The following is a 13,418-nucleotide window of genomic DNA, read 5'->3' on the forward strand; positions in this document are numbered from 1 at the left end:
CTCCAGCGTATCTCTACTTGAGGCTTGGAGCATATGTGTCCCCAATGTTTTTGAACTTTAGATTCAGACTGACCTTTTTGCAAATTTAAAATATTAATAGTAAACAAGGCCAAACCCAATTGCTGATGGAGACTGATTTCCCCTTTTTGTTTTCGTAGCTGTACTTTAAGATTTAAATGATTTCTTTCAACAATAGCTTGTCCCTGTGGGTTGTATGGAATACCTGTAAAATGTTTAATATGCTATTGAGCAAAAAAGGAAGTTAAAGACAAGCTTGTGAAGCAGGGCCCATTATCTGTTTTGATTTGTTGTGGAAGGTCCAATGTGGCAAAAGCATTGTAAAAAATGAGACTGGCATGTTTAGTCTTTTCTCCTGTATGTGTGGTTGCCCAACAGGCCTGAGAAAAGGTATCTATGGACACAAAAATACATTTAAGCTTTCCAAAAGCAGGGTGTGCAACATCGGTTTGCCATAGCACATTAGGTTTGAGTCCTCTGGGATTGACCCCCATTGACTGTAACGAGGGAACATTAAAAAAAGGTTTGCAAGATTTACATGTGTGTATAATCTTTTTAATATCTTTTATTGGTATTAAGGTGAACCTATTGTGTAATCCTCTCCAATTTAGATGTGTAAGGTCATGTGAAGCAGAAGCCTCTTGGAAAGTGGATATATTAATACTTTGAGATGCCAAGTAATCAGCCTGTGCATTACCAGAGGTCAGAAAGCCGGGCAGGCCAGAATGTCCCCTCAGATGTTGACTATACATAGGAAATTGACGACCTTCCAGAAGCCCTCGGAGGCAAATCACGAAGGATAATATAGGATTATCATGTAGCCTAATATGAGCCTGGAGCAGGCCAGGCATCAGGTTAACTACATAAAGGCTATCAGAATATAAATTGAAAGGATCAGGGATAAATTAAAAACATAGAATAAGCTGCATTTCAGAAAGTGCTAAAAATCATATTTAGGGTCTACTACCCAAGACACCTAAGTTAACTGAAAAGTCTGGGGAAAGTTTCAAATACCCAGGTAGTATTTTCTTGGGTTTTTTTTTTTTTTTTTTTTTTTTTTTTTTTTTTTTTTTTTTTTTTTTTTACCATTTTTACAGCCCAGGGGACTTTATTTATTGTTTGTACACCTATTAGGCCATAAATTCATAGGGAATAGGTTCCAGCAGCTCAGGCTCCTTTCCATTGATTCTCACAAAGTGTGCTTCTCTGGGTGGAGCGGGCAGGCGCTTCAGCTGAACCCACGTGCCTCTTTGGCTTCCTTCTTCTTCTGATCATTTTCTTTCACCCGCTTCAGGAAGCTGTCTCGACTCTTAGAGCGCTTAATATGCTCAATACGCACGTTAATTCTCTTAGCAAAACTCCTGCCCTTGACTTGCTTGCTTACCACAATGCCGACAGCATGCTGGGTAACATTATAGACGCTGCCAGTTTTGCCGTGGTGACATTGGTAAGGCATTCCTTTTTGAACAGTCCCCATTCCCTCAATGTCTACAACATCACCCTTCTTGTAGATCTGTGGCCAGAGGAACAACTGCATGTTTTCTAAAAGGCCTAGAGAACATATAACGGGTTCCTCTCCTCTTCCCTTTTGGCGAATTACTGGAAGATGGCGGTGAAAGGAAAGGCCAGGTAGTATTTTCAAGTCCTCAAAGCCGTTCTCTGAGAAGCCGCTTGAAATTAGTTATTAATATCTATTTGTGCAGAGCACTGGGCTAAAATCCTTAAACGCATCTTTCTCATTTAGTTTTCATGACCAATGTAGGAATCAATTAGGGCAGTTACTCCCCAGCCCCACCGCTGATAGCTAAGTGAATTCCTTGGGCTTTTTAGCACAAGCTTCTCAACTTGGACTTGCCTAGGCAGCAGTACCAGCTCTTCAGCCTTGCCACAGAGGCTGAATGAGAGGACCAGGACGCCCTCAGCAGGTGTCCACACACACCCCAGAAGACCCCCGGCCCCGAGTCGCTCCAGCCAAGCTGCACACACACGTACGTACCTGTGCCATCCATTCCCACTCCCAAGCCCTGGACCTCCGTCCGGGCTGTATGTTCACTAGCCTGGAATTCCTTTTCTTGCCTGCTGCTTATTTAAATAAAGTAGTATTATTAGAAAACTCTGAAGATGCTCCTGGCAAAGAAGCATCAAAAAAATGGACGGTTTTGCCTTTATTTTAATAAAGCTTTAAAAATGTTTTAGGCCAGGCGTGGTGGCGCACGCTTGTAATCCCTGTTTGGGAGTCAGAGACAGGAGCATCGCGCAGGTTCAAAGCCAGCCGCGCTGGCTTAAGAGACCCTGTTTCCAAATAAAAATATAAAAAAATAGGTGTCTGGGAGTGTAGCCCGGAGGTAGAAGGGCTTCCAGGAACCCCAATACCACCAAAGAAAAAAGTTTTAATAAGCAATGTATATTAATGTATTACTTATTTAAACACAAGTTAATAATAAATTAAAAGATTCAGAGGAGATCCATTCAATAATCATTTGTGTTCTTCTGCCACATCATTTGGCCCCACGCCCTACTCTTGCTCAATGTTTGCAAAGAACTAAAGACGCATGGTAAATAGTAGAGATCTCTGCCGCTTGCTGATCTGCCTCTGATCGTGGTGCTTTCTGATTTCATAATTTTATTAAGAGAGAAGAACAAGATTGGTGTTTCCCTCAGGAAACCCATCCAAGAAAACAAAGCACATGCATACAATACTTTGTTTTAAAAATTACTCATAACATCAATGTTTTGAAACAGAGCCTCGCTCAATTGCTAAGACTGGACTCAAATCTGCAATCCTCCTGTCTCAGCCTCCCAAGTACTGGGGTTCCAGGCTTACACCACTATCCCTGCACATGTCTTCCTTTTTGAAGTACTTTTCTGTATGTTGTCACAGAGGTGGAAATGTCCATTGACTTCCAGACAAACCATCATATCATTAAACCTTGACATTAGCCACTCAGTGTCCCCAGTATTACTGTGGCTAGTTAAGTCGTTGTTGAATGACTGATGTTTATCATTGGTGTTAATTACATGTTCAAAATGCATTAATAAATTTACAGAAGTTTCTTGAAATGTTGCACATAATAAACTAAACTGTGACAGGTATAAACCATAGTATTTACTTTTTTGTTGTTCATGCACAGCCCTCTTTTTTTTTTTTTTCTTGAGGTTGGGAAGCAAAATGCTGAGAAGTCACATGAGAGGTTAAAAGCCCTCAAGAGGCCGGGTGTGGTGACGCACGCTTGTAATCCCAGTATTTGGAAGGCTGAGACAGGAGGATGGCAGGTTCGAAGCCAGCCTCAGCTACTTAGTGAGGCTCTCAGCAACTTAGTGAGACTTTGTTTACAAACAAAGAATAAAATATGGGGCTAGCGGTGTAGATTGGAGGTAGAATGCCCCTGGGTTCAATTTCCAGTACCAAAAAAAAAAAACAAAACAAAAACAAAAACCCTCAAGAGTTATACCAGAGACAAAAAAACAAACTAACTAAAGCTAAGAAAAACAATAACAATATATTTTGTGGACCAGAAAGAGGGAAGGAATGAATGAAAGCCACATACATAATATGTTCGAGATGTGAGTTTTTATTCAAGTAAGATACTAGAGAATCACAGGCTGATCAGCTAGAATCCTTTTCAAGAAACTTAGAAGTAGTATGCCCTGATTTATTCTAACATGAGCTATCATTGCCTTAAAAATGTAGCTTTAGGAGAAAGAAATGTCTAATGTTACTGTGCTTGTTCTTGGAGTAACTCTTTCTTTGTTACTTATTTTTGTTGGTCCTGTTGAAAACTTTGTTCCTTTATTACCTTGTTTAAAATCCAAAGCATCCATGGGACAACAAAGCACATTTTAATGACGTGTAAACCCGCTGTAACCCTCCACCTGTGGGAGACTGAAAATAAAGCAGCAATCTGTCTGCCAGCTGCCTTTCTAAACCTGCCACAAATTCTGTGAATCTGCCGATGCAAAAGGTCAGCAGAAGTAAAGGGTTCCGTTCACAAGCTGATGCCAGTGGGGCCTCCTCTGCCAAGAACCCTGGTAAAAGAGGCTCCATTGTTCTGGCAGATTGACGCAGCAACTTAAAAAGGTTTCTTTATGCTAATTTAGTAGATGAGACAGAAGAAAGTCAAATAACTGTTTTAAGGTACAAGCACTTCAAAGCAGAGCTTAAGAGCGCTTAAATTGGACTGACCTGGATTTGAATCCTGGCTCTGAGTTGTTAGTCAATCAATTTAATCATTTAATATCTCTCTCTCTCTTTCTTCTCTCTCTCTCTCTCTCTCTCTCTCTCTCTCTCTCTCTCTCTCTCTCTCTCTCTCTCTCTCCACTGCAGGGCATTCTACCTCCCAGCCCAATTTTATTTTTTACTTGGAAACAAGGTCTCCCTAAGTTGCTGAGGCTGGCCTCGATCCTGCAATTTGCCTGTCTCAGCCTTTGAAGTACTGGGATTATAATAAGCATACACTACCACACCTGGCCAGTTTAATATATTTTATGACAGTTTCCCCATTTGACAAGTAGAAATGATAGTAGCACTCAGACTGAACAGACTGCTAGCTATCTATCTTCAATACTCATTCTTCCTTTCTTTCATAGTAATAGAATCTTAGAGACTGGCCTAGATCTGGCCATCTATCTACATCTGGGTTATATGTGAAAATGGTAGGTGCTTCTGGAAAGTGAACTCAAAGGGAAGGTGGCTTCCTCCCCCTTTCCCTTTCACCGTCTGGAATTTGGACTTGATGGCAGAGGCTTCAACAGCCTTAATTGTGTATGGGGTAACCTTGGAAATGAAAGATTATATTTACATATATATATATATATATATATATATATATATATATATATATATAGTAGATATTATATGATAGATAGATATATATGTGTGATAGAGGTATTAGGAAGATACTGAGTCCCTGCTACCCTGTCATATAAACCCTAGATTGATTTTCAAAGAAAAATAAATAAAAGAAAGAAAAATAAATAAAAACTTAAATTTAAAAAAAATGTACTGGGGATGGAATCCAGGGGCATTCTACCTCTGAGCTTCCCTCACCTCCTGTGCCCTATTTTTATTCTTTATTCTGAATCAGGGTCTCTTATTAAGTTGCCAGGGATCTCACCTAAGTAGCTAAGGCTGGCCATGAACCTGAGATCTTCCTGTCTCAGCCTTCCAAGTACTGGGATTACAAGCATGCACCACCACATCTGGCTTTTTCTAGACTTCTTGAATAAGAAAGAGAAAAAAAACATCTGGCAGAAGCTGGTATTTGGAATATTTAACCCTCTTTCTGATATTGATAGCACTACCTAACTGATATCACTACTGCCAAAAAAAGGTTTTGAGAATAAAATGTGATCCTGTGCCAGCCATATAGTAAGCATGCAATGAATAATGTTTATTATTATTGTTACACAAATAATATTATGGGTAAATATTGGAAATAACAAAATATATCTGGAAAGTTTTAACTTTCAGACCAGTAGCATTAGAGAATTAAAGATGATGGAAGCACTCCAGTTGATGCTATGTACATATATGAAAGTACCAGTGCCAATCTCAGTATCATGCATGGGGAAGGCAAGGGAGTGGGATGAGAGGGAGGGGCTCACCAAACGCTGTGTGCATGTATGTCGCTATCACTCTGAACTTCATTATGATGTGTGATCATAATGGACCAATAAAAGTATATTTTGAAAAGAATTATAAAGACACCTTTCAAAGGATAGGCTGTCTCCTGGGAAGCAACACTTGATGTTATTAGAATAAATTACCTGCAGTAAAGAGGTCAAGCAGACCTGGAATAGCTCCTAATCCCCATGGTAACCACATATTTTCTTCCACCAAGTGTTGCCTAATTTTCTCAGTCTGAAGGACTCTAAATCTTAATGATAAACTTAAAATAGAAAACTAAGGTATGCATGGTTTTATAGAAAGCAAAATCCTATGAAAGTTAAAGGATGTCCTGATGATACCTCAATAATGACAACAGCACTATGAACAAAATTAACATTTTGTGTGTGTGTATGGTACCAGGGGCATTCTACCTCCCAGATACATCCCCAGCCCTATTTTTTATTCTTTATTTTAAAACAGGGTCTCACTGAGTTGCAAAAAGCCTCACTAAGTAGTTGAGGCTGTCCGGGAACCTCAATCCTCCTATCGCAGCCTCCTAAATACTGGGATTACAAGCGTGGGCCACCACACCCGGCAAAAATTAACAATTTTGGTAAGGTAAATGAACCCAAAAAGCTCAAAACAAGGAGTGTGTGTGATAAGTAAAATAAAAAATTAAATGCGAGTAAAATAAAAATAAGTGAGTACGGCGGAGTGTGAAAAACACGAGAGAGGTCCGGTACACGTGGCATGTAAAGTTTTAATGGCACGGCTCTCCCGGGGATCAGGGCGAGGCACTGTGGGGCCCGCGCGCCTGTCCGAAGCTTGAGGACGCGGGCTCTCCTTTTCAAGGTATGCATCTCGTGAGAGGAGGGTTTACTCGCGGGAACGCCCAATTCTCGCGGGGGTTTCAGCCCCTCCCTTGCCCTGCAGAGGTCATGTGACACAAAGTCACATGAGTGCAGGACCCAACTTAACATTCCGGCCTTTTGATGGTAGGGATAATGGATGACGTTTGGACCCTCTAGCTTCTTCCTGCTGTCAAGGGGCGTCGTCAGGGGCCCCAGGCCGGGAGGAGTCGGGAGTTCAGTCCCCCAGAAGGGGGTGCAGGTGGGTGCATAGCTGCAGTGCGAATTGGAGATTACCCTGGACAGCTTAGTGATGTGCGCTTGAGGAGGCTTGAACAGGCAAGGGCTATTAAAGAAAAAAACAAATCATGAGATTGAGCAGGCGACCAAAAAGGAGACTGGTTTACTCAGTACCTGGAGAGCTACCCTGAGCTGGCAAAGAGGATGTAGGTTGAGGGATCCAGGAGCCAGGCTGAGTAGGGCCAGCGGCGGGGCCTGGTCTGGAAAGGTGCTCCCCCTGTGTTGAGGCACCTGCGGCTCATCCTTTTCCAAGGGCACTGTTCCAGTGGCCCTCCTGGCCGCACGCCGGGCACAGTCTGATTGGTGGGCGTGGCTTCGCCCCACTTCAGGCAGGCTCCTGGAGGTAGTCGTCATTGCAGTTCTCCACACCTAGGTGGCGCTCCAGAGGGCTGAGCCGCCACCACCAGCCAAAGGGCAGCTACCAGGGATCTGCTTTTTGGCAAAGTCAAGAGTGTACGCTCCATCTCCACCTGTTTCTCTCTGGAATTAAAACTTAGATGCCATGTTAAGGTTCTGTCAGCTGCGACGGACCTATACTCACAAAGAGCACGTCCCGAGACGGGTGTCCAGCAAGAATGGCAACGCGGACTCCGCACGGGCAGACAGAGAGTGTCGCCCCAGCCCCGGCCTGTCGTTTCCCGCAGCACCTAGGGCGTGCCCGAGCGGGCCACCCAGCAAAATTGCAGTCTGGCGCAGGCCAAGATGGTGACTGTGACATCACCAGGCAGTGACTACGCGCCATCACAAAATGGCAGCTGGCGGGAAAATAAATGGAAGCTGATGGGGGAGAGCATTTGGAGGGATACCAGACCGCTTATAAAAGTTCCTAACTATTCCTGGGCCACCGCAACCTATTTCCCAACTCGTATCAAGGCAGACAGGCTCTCAGGGCATCTGCTAGTATAAAGGTTCGACTCCCCATAATTGGTTCGCGGGCGGAAACGAAGAACAGGAAATGAGCGTCCCCGATTTCCCTGCTCAATCGTTTGGAAACAGAGGTTAAGAGATAAGGAAGAACGTCTTCATTCCTTCTCAAAACCGGAGGATGACCTGGTCATCCGCAGGGTGGTCCCAGTGGACCGGGGGACAATGGGTCACCAAGCGCTTGGATTTTAAGGTCCCAGTGGACCGGAAGACCCAAGTCCGGAACCCGCTAACCAAGGGAAGGAGGCAGTTTACCGGAGTATAGTGATGTCGGCCAGCGCTGGCTGTGACAGAAGCGCTGAGAAGCTGCTGGGGGCACGGTGGAGCCAGGGCGCGCGGATGCCGGTGGCTGGTGTGGACGGCACTGGCGGCTGGCGCAGGTGGGATCAGTGGGGGTGCGCAGGCGGCATGGCTTGCCGGGCCCGCGGCGTGGAGACAAAATGGCTTCCAGGCACGCGCCAGACGCTGAGGCTGGGCCCCGAGGAGCACCGCCAGTGAGCCTGGCTCGGGGTGGGTGGGGCAAACCGGCCAGAGGTCCCGGCGGTGACCGGAGAACCAAGCTGGAACGGTGCTTTAGGAGGTACAAGCGGCAGGCAGAGGTCCTGGCCCGCGCAGGCGGTTGGCAGGCAGAGCAAGTGCCAAGCTGCCTGGCTCGGGCTGGAAAGATGGCCGCCGACTCCTAGGATTGGTTAGGAGTGGAAAGTGGGAGGGATTAAAGATTGTGAGGCCTCCAGTGAGGCCATGAGGTGGGAGGGGTTAAAGATGGCGAGGCCTCCAGTGAGGCCATGAGGTGGGAGGGGTTAAGGATGGCGAGGCCTCCAGTGAGGCTATGAGGTGGGAGGAGTTAAGGATGGCGAGGCCTCCAGTGAGGCCATGAGGTGGGAGGGGTTAAAGATGGCGAGGCCTCCAGTGAGGCCATGGGTGGGAGGGGTTAAAGATGGTGGGGCCAAGATGGCGGCCCCCCAGTGATTCCACGTGTCCAAGATGGCGGGCCAAAGCTGGCGACCCCCCCCCCAGTAATTCCATGTGGCTGCTTACCGGAATGGCCAGGCCCAGGCAGCAGGGGTGGGCAGGCACAGGGTGAAGGGCGCCAGGGCGCGAGTCCGAGTGGAGGAACCAGCTGGAGCACGGGCTGGACTTGGCGGGCTGGGGGCTGTTTAGCAGAGTGGTGGCCACCTAGATGGAGGAGGCAGGCGGCCCCGGCAGGTGGGTCTAAGCAACGCCAGGCGCGGAGAAGACATAGGCGCGCGGTGTGGCTCAGTCCGCGGGCGGCGCGGTCCCATTCCAGCGGCAGGCAGCGTGGGCAGGCGGGAACGGCGGTTTTAGGAGGTCCAAGCGGCAGGCAGGAGCAGAGCAGGTGCCAGCATCACCCAAGGAGCCTGGCTCCGGGTGGGTGGAACTGGCAGCCTGGAGGCCGGCGGAGCCTGCACGCCCCGGCAGTGGTGGCTGTGGCCGCAGTGGCAGTGGAAGATTGCCATCGGCGCTCCAGAAGAGAGCACGTGGGCAGGAAAAGATGGCCACTGGCTCTCAGCAGAGCACAGGGCTGGAATGATGGCCGCAGACTCTCAGCAGAGTGCGGGATCAGAAAGATGGCTGCGGACTCTCAGCAGAGCCTGGGGTGGGAAGAAGGCCGCCGGCTCTCAGCAGAGCGCGGGGCCGAAAAGATGGCCGCGAGCTCTCAGCAGAACTCAGGGCTGGAAAGATGGCCATGGACTCTCAGCAGAGCCCGGGGCGGGAAGAAGGCCGCCGGCTCTCCCGGAGAGCGCGGGGCTGGGGAAGAAGGCTTACGGTCCGGGCAGGCACGGGGCGGCAGCGGCGGCAGTGGTGGGAACAACGCCTGCAAGCGGAGCGCTGGTGTGGGACCTCACAGTCGAGCTGCTGGCGGGTCGGAGAGTCCGGGGCTCAAAAAGAGAGTAAAAATAAAAAGAGAAAAAAGGAAAAAAATGAAAAAAAAAGAAAAAATGGGGAGGGACCCAAGAGTTCTCCCGGGTTTCGGCACCAAATGATAAGTAAAATAAAAAATTAAATGCGAGTAAAATAAAAATAAGTGAGTACGGCGGAGTGTGAAAAACACGAGAGAGGTCCGGTACACATGGCACGTAAAGTTTTAATGGCACGGCTCTCCCGGGGATCAGGGCGAGGCACTGTGGGGCCTGCGCGCCTGTCCGAAGCTTGAGGACGCGGGCTCTCCTTTTCAAGGTATGCATCTCGTGAGAGGAGGGTTTACTCGCGGGAACGCCCAATTCTCGCGGGGGTTTCAGCCCCTCCCTTGCCCTGCAGAGGTCATGTGACACAAAGTCACATGAGTGCAGGACCCAACTTAACAGTGTGTGTGTGTGTGTGTGTGTGTGTGTGTGTGTGTGAATTTCTTCATGAAAAATTGTGCAAAGTCATCTAAAATTTTACAGTTTATATTATGGATAACTTAGAAAACTTGAAAATTAAGGACCAACCTTCCTCTACCTCCAATCATAGACTGTCTCTATTAGCAACCCAATTATTATTTAAAGTATCCATTGATGGTTATAAAAACTCAATCATTAAAAAAAAAAATAGGGCTGGGCGTGTAGCTCAGAGGTAGAATATCCTTGGGTTTCAATTCTCCAGCACTGCAAATTAAAATTAATTAATTAATTTTTTAAAATCCATGGACAGTTATAATAAAAACCCAATAGGTTTTTTTTTTTTTTTTTTCTGGTGGTACTGGGGTTCTTGGAAACCCTTCTACCTCCGGGCTACATTCCCAGACCTATTTTTATATTTTTATTTAGAAACAGGGTCTCTTAAGCCAGCGCGATCCTCCTGTCTCCCCTCCCAAGCACGGGGATTACAAGCGTGCGCCACCACGCCCTGCGCAAAACTCAATCGGTTTTAAAGTACCCAATGTATACAGAAAATAGTGTCATCATCTTTTCCATAATTTTTCCACTGCTTGAGCACATTTTTTTTTCAGTACTGGGAATTAAACCCAGGGGCATTCTACCTCTGAATCCCACTCCCAGCCTTATTTTTATTCTTATTTTGAAACAGGGTTTCACTAAGTAGCTGAGGCTGGCCACAAACCTGCAATCCTCCTGTCTCAGCCTCCCAAATGCTGGGGTTATAAATTTGTGCCACCACGTCGGGCCTGAACACATTTTAATGGCTATTTTACTTTCCCTAAAAGCACAGTGTCAATTCTGTTGGTTTTATTTACTCTTCTGCCTTCTTATCTAAATTCACACACTAAGTATTTTAAGGTCCTGGATGAAAAGGCAAGTATAAATATTACAGTTGCTAAGTACAAAATTAGTTTTTTGGTTTTTTTTTTTTTTTTTGTATGTGGTACTGGGGTTCCTGGAAACCCTTCTACCTTCAGGCTCCACTCCCAGACCTATTTTATATTTTATTCGGAAACAGGGTCTCTTAAGCCAGCAAGGCTGGCTTCGAACCTGCGCGATCCTCCTGTCTCCGTCTCCCAAGCGTGGGGATTACAAGTGTGCGCCATCACGCCAGGCCCAAATTAGCATTTTGAGTTTCCCCATGACAAAGAAAGGGTGAGCAATGAAATCCAACGGAGGTCAAGGATAAGGACCACAGTCTACATAATCAGGGTTCATATGTTTCTGAAGTTGAAACAAAACTTGGAAACAGCAAAACAAAAAAGAGAGGATATAGGTCTCAGTTTTAGAATTTTGCAGATAAAGGAATGTTATGTTCAGATTTGTTAAATATCTTTTCCAAGCAGGATTTGATGCTAGTCTCTTTTAATGCTATAGATAAGGCTCTTCCCAGCAAGCCAGTTAGCCACCACAGTGTGCTACTAACAGAACATGAAGGCAGGATTTTGCTTTAGTGTTTGCAATAATGATGTATTAATGCATCTGGAAAAGTGGACAAAAAGATTGAAAAGGCTTCAATATCGAGAAATACACATTAGGCGATTTCAGTTCAATGAAAAGGTAGTGTGTGTGTGCGTGTGTGTGTGTGTGTGTGTGTGTGTGTATTACTGGGGATTGAGCCCATGGGCAGTCTACTTCTAAACTGCACCCCAGCTCTGTTTTATTTTTTATTAGAAATACGGTCTCTAGGGTCTCACTGCCAGGTTGAGGAGTCTCACTACGTGCTGAGGCTGTCCTTGAACCTGAAATCCTCCTGTCTCCGCCTCCCAAGTACTGGGATTACAAATGTACTTTTACATTTACATAAATTACAACCACGCACAGTGAAAAGGTACTATTGAGGACCAGTATGTTTTGAAATTCTGTATCTTTCAGATTTTAGAAAGAAAGCATGGCACATATGCCCCACAGTAGGATATACTTTCTGGAGACAGCAGAGCCATTATCAAATGCACTGGCATTTCTGTAGGGAACCATATGAATATTCATACCATGTGGGATTAAATAAAGACTATGAAAGTCACAAGTTTGCTTAGTTTCACTACAAATAAGCTCAGGTGAGGCCGGGTTTTAAGTTTCGAAAACACTTCCTCTTTTCAATGCTGTTTGGATTTCACAAATGCAGGTGAGAGCCCTAAACTCAGATGGGGCCCTTGCTCACCAAGGGAAAGAAACACTAATAGTAAACTGACTGATGGATTTGCCAGAACAGATTTTCCACTAACAGCGTGAAGACATCCTTCATCGGCCATGTTTGTCTCCTTGGCATGAATCTGTTTCCTGCTTTGTGATTCAATTACAGCCTATTATATGACTCAATTGAATTAAAATGTAGGCCATAAAATGAAATACAGGTCAGTGTACTAAAATCCATGTAAGCGATTAAGCAATTCATGTGTGACCGTTCTCAATCAATGCTAAAACTATCAGTGTGGAAATTTATACGAAAATATTTTTCAGGTGTCATTTTTGCTTTTAGCGTTTATTTTTCTACTTCCTAGAAATATTAATTGACAAATCTTCCAAAGGCTGAGATCAACATGTCTTAACATCTACAAACAAGAATCACACAAATATCATATAGATAAACAAACAAATGAAAACATTTAGATAGATTAATCTAAAATTAATCACAAATATCTCATTAACATACATCTCATTCAGATTGAAGACGTGTGACTATACTTCATTGTGAAAAACAGTCTAAAAATAAATTTTCTACACATTAAGACTCAGTGGTCAACCCTTTTTCTCCTGTCACTGTACAGTCCTGTGATATGTTTTAAAGTCATCCACTTGTAATCTTTAGGAAAGCCTTAATATCAGAATTCAACATATTTTAAAACTACAGATCAGTCTGCAAGTAACTTCATAGTTGTTGAACAAAAATTAACCATCAGTTCTCTTACATCATTATGCTCTGAGATTACATAGATATTTTTCTCTCCTTTCTGTATGTCCTCTCTTTTTATCTCCAGTCTTCCTTGATTTTATAGCTGAGTGTTTTTCTAAAGGATGTTTGGGTGATGCTTGTTTGTAGATGTTGAGACATGTTTGCCTCTGCCTTCAGACTTGTCAATTAATGTTTCTAAGAACTAGGAAAATAGTAAACACTGAAAGCAAAAATAGATACCTGAAAAATATTTTCATATAAATTTTTAAATTAATAAACTTGTAATCTGTGCTTATTATAGCCTGTCAATATGACTTGTGACAAGATTATTACTCTTTTTTGAGGCTTTGCCTTCTAAACAAGAGGTAGAGGGATTATTTATTTATTTATTTATTTATTTATTTATTTTTTGCAGTACTGGGAACAGAACCCAGAGCCATTCTACA

General features: G+C 44.6%; 1 pseudogene across 1 annotated transcript; it reads right to left on the reverse strand.

The window, feature by feature from the left end:
- Window positions 1-1,028: 1,028 nt before the first annotated feature.
- LOC308266007 (large ribosomal subunit protein eL21-like) lies at window positions 1,029-12,331 on the reverse strand (annotated as a pseudogene). The gene is made up of 2 exons: window positions 12,241-12,331; window positions 1,029-1,603 (listed from the first exon to the last, which is right to left on the reverse strand). The product of its transcript is annotated as a large ribosomal subunit protein eL21-like (transcript).
- Window positions 12,332-13,418: the final 1,087 nt, after the last annotated feature.

This window comes from Muscardinus avellanarius, assembly GCF_963383645.1.
Source record: "Muscardinus avellanarius genome assembly, chromosome: 8".
Taxonomy (NCBI): Eukaryota; Metazoa; Chordata; class Mammalia; order Rodentia; family Gliridae; genus Muscardinus; species Muscardinus avellanarius.